The following is a 12,500-nucleotide window of genomic DNA, read 5'->3' on the forward strand; positions in this document are numbered from 1 at the left end:
TTAAACATGAACTGTAATTTAGAAATTAACAAATAATAGATTTTATTTATTATCATGCACGTTTAGTCTCTGATGGAGCCTCTACATGGTTTGTCTTCTTCACAGAAATGGCAGCTGAATGTGTTTTTTAGCATATCCTATAATCATTTTGATGCTAATTAGTAAATAGAGATCTTACACATAAAACCATTATTGAGTAAACAGTTGTTAGTGTAATTCATCATCGTCACTTATTTCTTCTTTGTTTTTCTAAAATTTTCGTTGCGGCTTGCAACCTTTTCAATAGTCATTATGCTTCAACACACGAACTCACATAAAGAATCTTTCAAACCAAATCCAAAAACGAAATAAATATATATATTAATATACTAAATATGATAGTTAGACAGTGTAGAGATATATAATAAATAGTAAATAACCATGTATATAAGTATCATATTAATGTTGTGGTAAATATATTCACTGTTTGTTATTATAGAGATTAATGATAAGGAGAAGTTATTAATAGTCAACATATTTATCCAATAGATTAAATATGTATAACAAATATATGTAAAAATCTAAGTAGTAATTTATATGCGGAAAAAATTACACAAAAATACCTATGTTCAAAAAGAATTTGATAAAACATGATAATAAATAATTGTGGATTATTAAAAAATGTATTAAAAATATATATTTGCTTTGGTAAGTAAACTAACACCCCTATATATATATATACATGTATACATGTATATACACACACACACACATATATATATATATACATACATACATATATATATATATATATATATATATATATATATATATATACTTACAAAAGGAGGATGTTCTGAAACTATTGTTTCTAGAATAAGAATTGTGTAGAGGAAGTTCAGAGAGCTCTGTTGGCAACAGAAGGGCACTCTTGGAGTGAAAGGTTGACTATATGATGCTTGCGTGTGAACAGCTATACTCCATGGTAGTGAGACATGGGCTCTGAATGCAGAAGATATGTGTAGACTGGAAAGAAATGAAGGTAGAATGCTCCATTGGATGTGCAGCATCAGTGCACATGTACGACAAAGTGTAAATACATTGAGAGAAAAGTTGGGCTTAAGAGGTGTCAAATGTAGCATGTAAGAGAAAAGACTACGTTGGTTTGGGCATGTGCTGTGTATGAATGAGGACAGCTGCATAAAGAAGTGCCAATCACTGAAAGTAGATGGTACCCACAGAAGAGGGAGACCCAGGAAGACATGGGAAGAAGTGGTGAGGACCAATCTCAGGATGTTGGCCCTCATGGAGGAAATGACAATAGACCAAGATGTCTGGTGATATGAAGTTCTTGGCAATACCTGCCCACGTCAACAAAACTGAGTTCTAGAAGCGCTGTGTGTCCCACCCACACTTATCAAGAAAATTTCTCACACCCTCTACCACAACAAATCAAACTACATCTCTTCTCTTCCTCGTCATGAAGTGGAAATATTTCATTAGCTGATATATTGGTAAATAAAGAATATGTTGTATTTTCAGAACTAGAGGATATTCTTTTCTACTCTAAGCACAAAGCCCGACATTTTTTGGGGAGGGAGCCAGTCGATTAGATTGACCCCATTACGCAGCTGGTACTTGATTTATCAACCCCGAAAGGATAAAAGGCAAAGTCGACCTCGGCGGAATTTGAACTCAGAATGTAAAGACAGACGAAATACCGCTAAGCATTTCGCCCTGTGTGCTAATGTTTCTTATTTCTTTATTGCCCACAAGGGCTAAACATAGAGGGGACAAACAAGCACAGACAAAGGGATTAAGTTGATAACATCGACCCCAGTGCGAAACTGGTACTTAATTTAGCGACCCTGAAAGGATGAAAGGCAAAGTCGACCTCGGTGGAATTTGAACTCAGAATGTAAAAACAGACGAAATACCGCTAAGCATTTTGCCTGGCATGCTAATGTTTCTGCCAGTTCGCCACCACACAACTAGAGGATATTGAGCAACACTGATGGCATATTTGGAATTAACACTCAAATATTCCCAAGCATTATTCTAACACACAAGGCAACAAAATTTTTTCATTGTTGGCCAGAGTTACCAATTTTATAGAAATTCTTATATTTAATGGTATAGTAATGCATTATTACATTGTGGTCTGTGCTCATGTCATTAACTAATTAACAGTACATTTTATAGTCATTTTATTCGCAGAATTATTCTAATATAAAACACTTAGGAATCTATATGATACCGTTTTTAATTAATGATCGTCATCACTAAATATATGTATATATATAAATATAAATATATATGTGTGTATATATAATATATATATATACATGTATGTATATGTTTATATATATTTCTGTATGTCTGTGTGTATATGTGTGTGTGTGTGTGTAGATGTGCCTACATATATACAAGCATACTTACACATATTTATATAAATATTTATATATGTATTCATAAATGGGTACATACATATATATATATACATACACACACACACACACACATGCATGTATGTATATGTATACATGTATGTATGTGTGTATAAATGTATATATGTATCCTTCTATATATGTATGTATCTATCTATTATTATCACCCTATCTCCTTGTATCTGTGTGTGTGTGTGCATGTGTGTGTGTGTGTGTGTGTGTGCACATGTGTGTTAATCAGCAGTTCACCATAAACGAAATATGGGGCGATAGTGATAACACTAAGCGGTGATGTGTATAAATACAAACTTATTACCAGTTCAAATATGCTTGTGTTGTATTCAAATGTTTAAGAAAGCCATTCACTGTGTTTTGTCATGGAGAAATTTTCTCATTGTAGAGAAATAGGTGTAAATATGCTAGATCAGTTCACTGCACCACCAAGCCAGACTGGTAGGGGATGCATGCATTTTGAAGTAGTTATCTCCTCTTCAGCAACAGAAACCGAAAAGGATGGTAATACTACATTGATGACTAGGTTGCAGTTTGGTTCATTCGCAGACGTCAGTTCCTTATATGTACTGCACGTTGTAGGTTAGGCAAGATCAGTTGTAATTCTGTGGAGTTTGAGCACATTAGTGACAGAAATCAATCCTTGAGATTAACTGATTGACAGTGTTGGGTTATATTATGAGTACTCTGTAGTCTATATGAGCCAGTAAGGATTATATACTCTGGTTATGTGTATAGATCAGCTAGAACTAGAGTTATTAGTAGCCAGAGGTGTGAAGTTCATCAGCAGGGTATATCTCCAGTAGCCTCAGTATGATAGTTAATTCTTCCTATCGATGGATAATGCAGGCTGATGGAATATGCACAGTTTCTCAGGGAAGCAGAGTTGGCAATTAAAAGCTCCAGCTCAGAGTGTCTCTATTAAGATCACTCTATTTAATATTAACAAAGTCATGTCTATAGACTCAGATGAAGAGGGACACAGAAGTGGAGTTTTCCCTATACCTACATATCAAGAAGTGCTTGTGTTGTGTATATCTTTTCTTAAATTTATTAGCTGTCATACTAGTATGGAGTATTGTGATGCCATCAGTTGGTGTGAGTATGGCTCTTTGGATGACAGAACTGACAGCTTGGATCCTCACAGTAGGCAATTGATATGTTTTCAGAAGATACAGATTTGAAAGAGAGGATGTGATCGTTACCAGCGTCGCCTGTGATCGTTACCAACGTCGTCGCCTTCCTGGCACTTATGCCAGTGGCACGTGAAAAGACATTCAAGCGAGATCGTTGCCAGTACCGCTGGACTGGCTCCTGTGCAGGTGGCACGTAAAATACACCATTTTTAGCGTGGCCGTTGCCAGTACCACCTGACTGGCCTTCGTGTCGGTGGCACATAAAAACACCTACTACACTCTCGGAGTGGTTGGCGTTAGGAAGGGCATCCAGCTGTAGAAACTCTGCCAGATCAGATTGGAGCCTGGTGTAGCCACCTGCTTCACCAGTCCTCAGTCAAATCGTCCAACCCATGCTAGCATGGAAAGCGGACGTTAAACGATGATGATGATGATGATGATGATGGGGGCCCTGTAGAAGTATATTTGTGAGCATGGCAGCCATGATTCTGGGGTGCAAGACCACGACTGACTCAGGGTTAAAAGGAAACAACAAAAATAATAACATGACAAAGGATTATAGCATATTTACCAGCAGCCAGTCAAGTTGAGACAGGCAGAGTTTTGCACCCCACCCAAACACACTTCTTATTATAAAATGGCCACTGTATTAAAAGTTAAGAATGATTACTTTGTTGTTAGTGACTCTCTACTTTAACCTTACAACCAGACTGCACCCCATCCCACTGTCCACACAAAATGTAATTAAACTTTGTAAGTGTTTGGATAGATGTCGGAAATTATTTTCTATAGTTCGAACATTTAGTTGAATAATTAATAAGACAAGAAGAATATATTTAAATGTCTGTCTAATTATTAATTGCTGTCTGTATGTAAGATTTAGCATCACATCATTCATTGTAAAAATCAGCGCCAAAGTTTGGTCAGAGTAAATATATGTATATATTTTTTCAATAATGATTTATTGGTAAAGAACAACAGATTTGTCAATTTAATTAACCCCTCATATTGTTTGAACATATATTTTATTAACCCATAGACATCACTATAATTATATAGTGATGGCGGTGAGCTGGCAGAAACGTTAGCACTCTGGGCGAAATGCTTAGTGGTATTTCGTCTGCCGCTACATTCTGAGCTCAAATTCTGCCTAGGTCGACTTTGTCTTTCATCCTTTCGGGGTTGATAAATTAAGTACCAGTTATGCACTGGGGTCGAAGTAATCGACTTAATCCGTTTGTTTGTCCCCTCTGTGTTTAGCCCCTTGTGGGCAATAAAAACATAAGAATCGCTATAATTATATTTTCATTATTATTATGATTTGCCTTAAGGTGGCAAGCTGGGAGAATTGTTAGCATGTGGGTCAAACTGCTTCATGATATTCCTTCCAGCTTTATGTTCTGAGTTCAAATTCTGCTGAGGTTGACTTTATTTTTCATCTTTTAGTGGGGTTGATAAAAAAAAAAATATCATTATCTGTTGAGCACTTGGTCAATGTAATCCATTAGGCCCAGCCCTAAAATTTCAGGCTAGCACCAGTTTTAGGATTTATCTTTGTTTACATTTATAAAGAATAAAATGTTTTGAATGGTACAACAATGCACTATAATACAAAAAATAGACTATATACCTGTTGTAATTTAATTATCTATAATCCAATGATATTTCGGAATACAATTCCTTCTTCAGATAGTCTTAGATTTATATATTTGTTTTGCAAGATTCTTCAAGTGAAAATGTGTGTTGAAACAGATATTGTTATACTTGGGGATGGTCATTTTTTTATGCCAATTAAACATAGACTATTCATTTGATCTCCACTTTAGTTTTTAGTTGTATTATTTTTATTTTATACATCAATCGAAGTTTTTTGCCTCACACGTTCTGTGGCCTCATAAGTGACTCTCTGTTTCATATGTCTCCTCTTGTCCTGCTTATTCCAATTTTTGCCTTTGCTTTAATTCATATAAGCTGCAGCCAAGTCTCAATAAGAGACATCAGGGGACAAGTTTATGTGTCTAAAGATGCAAGCAGATGAGGTGCCATGTAATTAAGAAAACCGATGTCTGCGTGTCATAAACAAATCTTTTTATAAAATTTATAGTAACACTGTAAGAATACAATAGTATTTATATGGAGATGAATTTACATAAAATTCATGAGGTGAGGCCATCAGGAATTTGGTCTATGTATTTATTTGCTCTTTTCAATGTCATTCTAGGTTCTCCAGTTACAACAGGTAAAGCTGTTGTTTTGATTTGAAACTTCACATTCTTCTAATTTTTATTTCTAAGTTCTATCTTTATATCTGACATTGATGGAAAATTTACCAGTTCTTTTCCTTCTCACTTGTTGTGGGTAGATTTTCGTGAAATCTCAAGATGAAAGCTGGATATTATGAAATTTTAATTGATTTCCTTTCCAATTTTCTTTGTATTTTTAATCTTTCTATCCTGGTGACATGCAAAACAAAGCAAAGTTAATCTGAAGATGATTCAAATTCACAATTTTAAGGAACAAAATTGCTGACTGTGTGTGAGTCATTTACCAACTGAAGGTCAAGTGAAGAAAAAATGCGTTTATCAACATATTTTTTTTTACATATATTAACAAACACCAAAATTATATTGTCTTTGCCATCATTATCATCACTGTCATCTTCATCGTTATTACCATCATCATTGTTGTCGTCCTCATGGTCATCCTCATCACCATCATCATCATCATCTTTGTTGTCATCGTCATCGTCGTCATCATCATCATCATCACCATCATTCTCATCACCATCATCACCTTCATCATTATCATCTTTGTTGTTGTCCTCATCATCACCATCATCATCATCTGCTTCAACATCATTATCATTATTTGCATAGTCATCATCATCATCCTCATCTACCACCACCATTCACAAATCTTTGGCTCAGCTATTGAATTGAGTTGAGGAATAATCCATGAGCATTTTTTTTTTCAAATTTAAAAATGCATGCAAAAATGAAATGCATTGGCAAAACGTTTTATGTTATTTAAAAGAGATTTTTTTTGCTCTACAAGACGGTGTGTTTTGATTTTTTAATTTTATTGATTTTTGTGTATTTTCAGATCATTAAAATGGAATATCAAGTGGACAAAACTGAGCATTTTCGATACCATTTGCTTTTTGCATTTAATTCAGGTGTTAAGGCTGCCGAAGCTGCTCACGAGATTTGTTCTGTGTATGGAGAAGGATCAATGCCTCAAAGCACCATCTGCCATTGGTTTTTGCTCTTCAAAAATAGGAATTTTGACCTCAAGGATTGATCACACACCGGTCGACTAATTGAATTTGATGAAGAGCAATTGAATCAACTTCTTCGTGAAAATCCATGTCAAATGACCAGAGAACTAGCCGAGTAGAGGGATTGTGATAAAAAAAACTGTGGTGAACCACCTTCACTCAATGGGCAAGGTTCAGAAACTCGGTGCTTGGGTGCCACACACTTTGAGCGAAAGCAACAAAAATCAATGCTCCACAATTGTTTCCAGTTTACTCACTCAACATTGCTCAACACATGATCACAAACAGTATTTTCTTTACCATATTGTCACTGGCAATGAAAAATGGTGCCTTTATGTCAATATGAAACAGCAAAATGAATGGCTCAGCCCCGACAAACAAGCAACTCCACAAGCAAAGCAAGATATTCATCCTCAAACGACCATGTTGTGTGTATGGTGGAACTGGGAAGGCACAATTCATTATGAACTGCTTGAGTGCAACTAGACACTCAATGCAGAGCTCTACGTTCAACAACTGCTCCGACTCAACAAAGCAATTCAGCAAAAAAGCCCAAGCAGGCGAAATGGCGTTCTTCTGCAACATGACAATGCCCATACTCACATCGCCAATATGACCAAAGTCATGATTCAAAAACTCAAATAGGAAGTGCTGCCTCGTCCTCCATGCTCTGCAGACTTGGCACCATCAGATTCTTATCTCTTTCAACTGCTTTCAAAAGCTTTGTGTTGTGTATCATTCAATAATGACATGGAATTGAAGGCTTGGTTGGACGAATTCTTTGAGTCAAGACCAGGAGATTTCTATCACTAAGGCATTGAAAAACTTATAGAACGATGGAAGGAAGTCGTAAACAACAACATCGAATACATTATTGATTAATTTGTTGTTTTTTGTTTAAAATAAATTTGAAAAAACGTTCATGAATTATTCCTCAACCCAATAGAAGACATTCATTCAAAGTGACACACAGTAGGGCTGAACACAGAACCATGCTGTTGAGAAGCAAATTTCTAACCCACTCAGCCATACCTATGCTTAATATAACATATACATCCTAATATAATAAATACGGTCATCCAGAGAATGTATTCCAAATGCACTCATGTGAGAAATATTAATTCACCTCAAACAATATCTCTGTATGAGTAATTCTCATATCTTGTTATTCATGTTTAGTGTATTTGAATACACTTGATCAACATCAAAGTAAGATATTCATGTATACAATATTTTCATGGGGCAGCTATATTTTGTTATTGTAGTTGTTGTTATTGTTTTTAGCCCCAGGTTAAAACTGTGATTGAGCTGGTCTATGATCAATTGTATTCCACTTGTGATCATCTTGTCATTTCTGTAAGGACTACATTGTTTAATGCTGAAAGTCAGTATAATTCTTATACCACTGACCTCTTCAGAAATCGTTGATAGTGTATTAACCACCATCATATAACTTTCTGAAAAAAATGAAAAAGTTTAATTAATAAAGAAAATTTCTTGATTTAAAAACAATAATTCCTTTGTTCTTCTGTGTCATTACCACTTTTTAATAAGAAATTTAATGAAGATATTTAACGAAATAGATAAAAAAAGAACAATAAGAATTCAATCATATTATATTGATATAGCTGGAATATTTAATGTAAAGCATGCGTCTAGTTGTTGTTGTTGGCACTCTGTCACTTACGACGTCAAGGGTTCCAGTTGATCCGATCAACGGAACAGAATGATCGTGAAATTAACATGCAAGTGGCTGAGCACTCCACTGACACGTGTACCCTTAACGTAGTTCTCAGGGATATTCAGCATGACACAGTGTGACAAGGCTGACCCTTTGAAATACAGGTACAACAGAAACAGGAAGAAAGAGTGAAAGAAAGTAGAGGTGGAAGAGTACAGCAGGGTTCGCCACTATCCCCTGCCGGAGCTTCGTGGAGCTTTAGGTGTTTTCGCTCAATAAACACTCACAACGCCCAGTCTGGGAATTGAAACCGCGATCCTATGACCGCGAATCCACTGCCCTAACCACTGGGCCATTGCGTCTAGTAAATACTAGTTATTCTATCAATATTTAGCTGGAAATTACTGAGTTTTAGCTTTAAATTATCTATGCTCTTCCAGATTCAGTTTGCTAATAATTCTCAAAACTGTTTCAGGTATTTATCAACTCCTAGAATAGTCACATACACCATTAGGAGTCATTATTGACCACCTTACTATAACCTCTGGTCTAATATATCCTTTCCTAATTTTTAAGATGGAAATATATGACTTGCAGCAAATTTAGTTGTTATTTCTTGCTGGAAATGCTATCACATACAAACTTCTCCATTGGCTCATTTGCAGTTATATTGCCAATGAGGTGTTAGTGACTGACCAATCAATAAAACAAGTGATGTCACACAGAATATGTTATTAGAGTCCAATCTGTTAAAAGCATTATTTATATAAATATACGAGGTCTGCCTGAAAAGTAAAGGGACTAGTGTCACAAACAATATATTTCAATTTCAAACAACATCGATCATGTGTTCCCCTTCAAGTCCCTCCTCAAGTCTAATGCACTTTTCCATCCTTCTCTGCCATGCTTCTATGCCCCTCAGCTCTGTCATTACAGCCCTCCTGATGGCCTCAATGCTTTCAAAATGGGTCCACTCGATGAAGCCCTTGAGCTTCAGGATAAGAAAAATATCACACAGAACCAGATCAGGTGAAATGGGAAGTTGTTCCAGTATGGCAATGTTCCTCTCAGCCAGGAACATCCGGATGCTCAGGGCTTTGTGAGCTGGTGCATTGTTACAATGAAGCAGCCACGATTTGTCCAACCAGAACTCATCTCTTCTAGTGCACCGAGAGAAGCAAATGCCACAGGATCTCTTTGTAGACTTGATTATTCATCGTCTGGCCCTGCAGTAAAACCTCACAGCAGAAGATGCCCAAAGCTCACACAGCACACCTAGTCCCATTACTTTTCAGGCTGACCTTGTACATAATTAGTGTTCCACTTCTTACACATTATGCAAGGTAAAATCATTCACATCCAGGTAAAACGACAGCTTCTTTTAATCCTTAAAGTACATACAATTTAAAATATATCCATTTTACTATTTCACAATGCTGTTCACATCAAATATGCTACAATGTCCGAATATATATGATATGCCTTGTGAGTGAATTTGATTGAAAGAAATTGTATGAAGCTTGCTGCATATATATTATGTATGTATGTGTGAGTATTTCTCTGTGTGTCATCATCATTATCTTTTAATGTCTGTTTTCCATGCTGGCATGGGTTGGAAAGTTTGACGGAGGTCTGGAAAGCCAGCAGCTGCACCAGGCTCTACTCTGATCTGGCAATATTTCTACAACTGGATGCCCTTCCTAATGCCAACTACTCTGAGGATATAGTGGGTGCTTTTTACATGCCACCAGCACAAGAGCCAGTCAGGTGGCCCTCGCATCTATCACATTTCGATAGTGCATTTTACATGCCACCGGCATAGGAGCCAGTCAGGGAGCACTAACATCGACCACTTTGGATGGTGCTTTCTACATGCCACCGGCTATATATATGTATCTATGCACCCACACACATAATCTAATGTTGACTTAGCTGGTCGAAACTTCAAAGTCACCGTCAATACTATTCTTGTGAAAGAATAATAAATTTGTACTCTACAAAAGTTTGGAATAACCCTTCAGATTAATGTACAATTTTTTTATAATTCTACAAACATTTATATACACGTACATACATACATACATACTACATACGTAGCCATCCGGTTGCACCAGTCCTCAGTCAAATCGTCCAACCCATGCTAGCATGGAAAGCGGACGTTAAACGATGATGATGATATATATATGCGAGTAAAAATAAATACAAAAAAGGGTTTTTTTTTGTATGATTGTGTATAGAGGAATATATTATTTTGTTTAAAAGAGTTCCAACACTGTCTGTTTTTTATGTTTTATTTATATTCATGCAGAACCAATGTGGGGTATAGAATATGGAATATACAATATATAATATAAAATAGAATAAAATAAAAATGGATGGCACCATGAAATAAAGTATTGAATGTAGATGAAATATTGAGTGTTCAATATAAAGGATCAAATATATAAATATAAGTATATAAAGGCGACTCGAGTTTCAGGGCTATTTCCCTTCGTCATGGCCGGTATATATATACAGGGTTGACCAAAAGTCACCCAACAGTGAATCAAAATTCCATAAATACTTAATATTCAATTTTTTTTCATTCACTTGGAAAAATGTGTCACTCAGGAAGGACTACAGTTTGACCAATTTTCATGATGTTTCATATTTTAACGGTGAGTGTGTTAAATTTCAAGGCAACATCGGTTGTCAAGTGATGGGGGGGGGGACAAACACAGGTACACAAACATACACACATGCACACACACACATACGTGTATATACATATATATATATATATATATATATATATATATATATATATATATTATTTTGGCATGGATTCTATAGCTGGATGCCCTTCCTAATGCCAACTACTTTACAGAGAGTGAGGGTGCTTTTTATACAGCACCAGCATATATATATATATATATATATATATACACACATATACATATATCATTGTCATTTAATATTCATTTTCCATGTACAGAGAGAGAGAGAGAGATAGGGAGGGAGAGAGAGAGAGAGAGAGAGGGAGAGAGACAGAGGGAGAGAGAGAGAGAGAGAGAGGCGGGGGGGTGCAGAGAGTGAGAGACGGAGAAAAGAGAGTAAAATAGCCAGATGTACATGTTTTTGTATTTAAGTTTCAATCTACTGGTTGAGCAGTTAGAAATTCTCTTCCCAATCATATGGCTCCAAGTTCAATCTCACAACACAGTGCAGTACTTTTAGCAAATGGCTTCTACCTTAGCCTTAGGTTGTCACCAATTTTATGAACACTATTCAGTAGATGGTAGCTATACAAGAAATGTTTTTGAATACACTGTATTTTATTTGAAGTTATTCACTTTATCTTTCATTTTGTTTACCCAAATTCCCTTGTCCATGAGTACTTTTATCATAGCCCTGCCCTCTGTCCTGCAATATCTGGATGCACTACCTTACACTGCATTTACCTACAAAACCTGGTTTCTGCCTGTCTTTCTCCCATCAGCCTCAGTAGTTTTGCTAGAGGGTTATCACAACAGCCTTTCTTCTCTTGACAAGGCTATCAACATATACTGTACGTATGCTTTCATCACAGAAAGACAGAGAGATAGAGAGAGAGGGGGAAAGATAGAAAGAGAAGAGGGATTGAGATACGGAGAAGGAGAAGAGAATTGAGAGAGCGAGAGATGTAAGACAGAGTTGGAGGGTATGCATAAGGAAGGCAGTGATAAAAATTAAGTATTCAGCACCAATATTGCCCTGGAATGCTAACTACTGCAGCAATTACAGATTATTCTTGATGTAAATGTTAAGCAAACCGTAATGGAATTATGATGTGCAAACATTTAACATTACAGAAATGTTTTATTAGGTGTTTATATGAAGTTATACGGAAACTGTTTGTTTTGAAAATATTCTGTTGTCTGTTCTGTAGTTTACAGGTGCAGCTGAATGGTAAGAAGTTTGCTTTCCGACCACATGTTTTCTCATACAGT

Source organism: Octopus bimaculoides, chromosome 4 (assembly GCF_046866305.1).
Source record: "Octopus bimaculoides isolate indiv1 chromosome 4, ASM4686630v1, whole genome shotgun sequence".
Taxonomy (NCBI): Eukaryota; Metazoa; Mollusca; class Cephalopoda; order Octopoda; family Octopodidae; genus Octopus; species Octopus bimaculoides.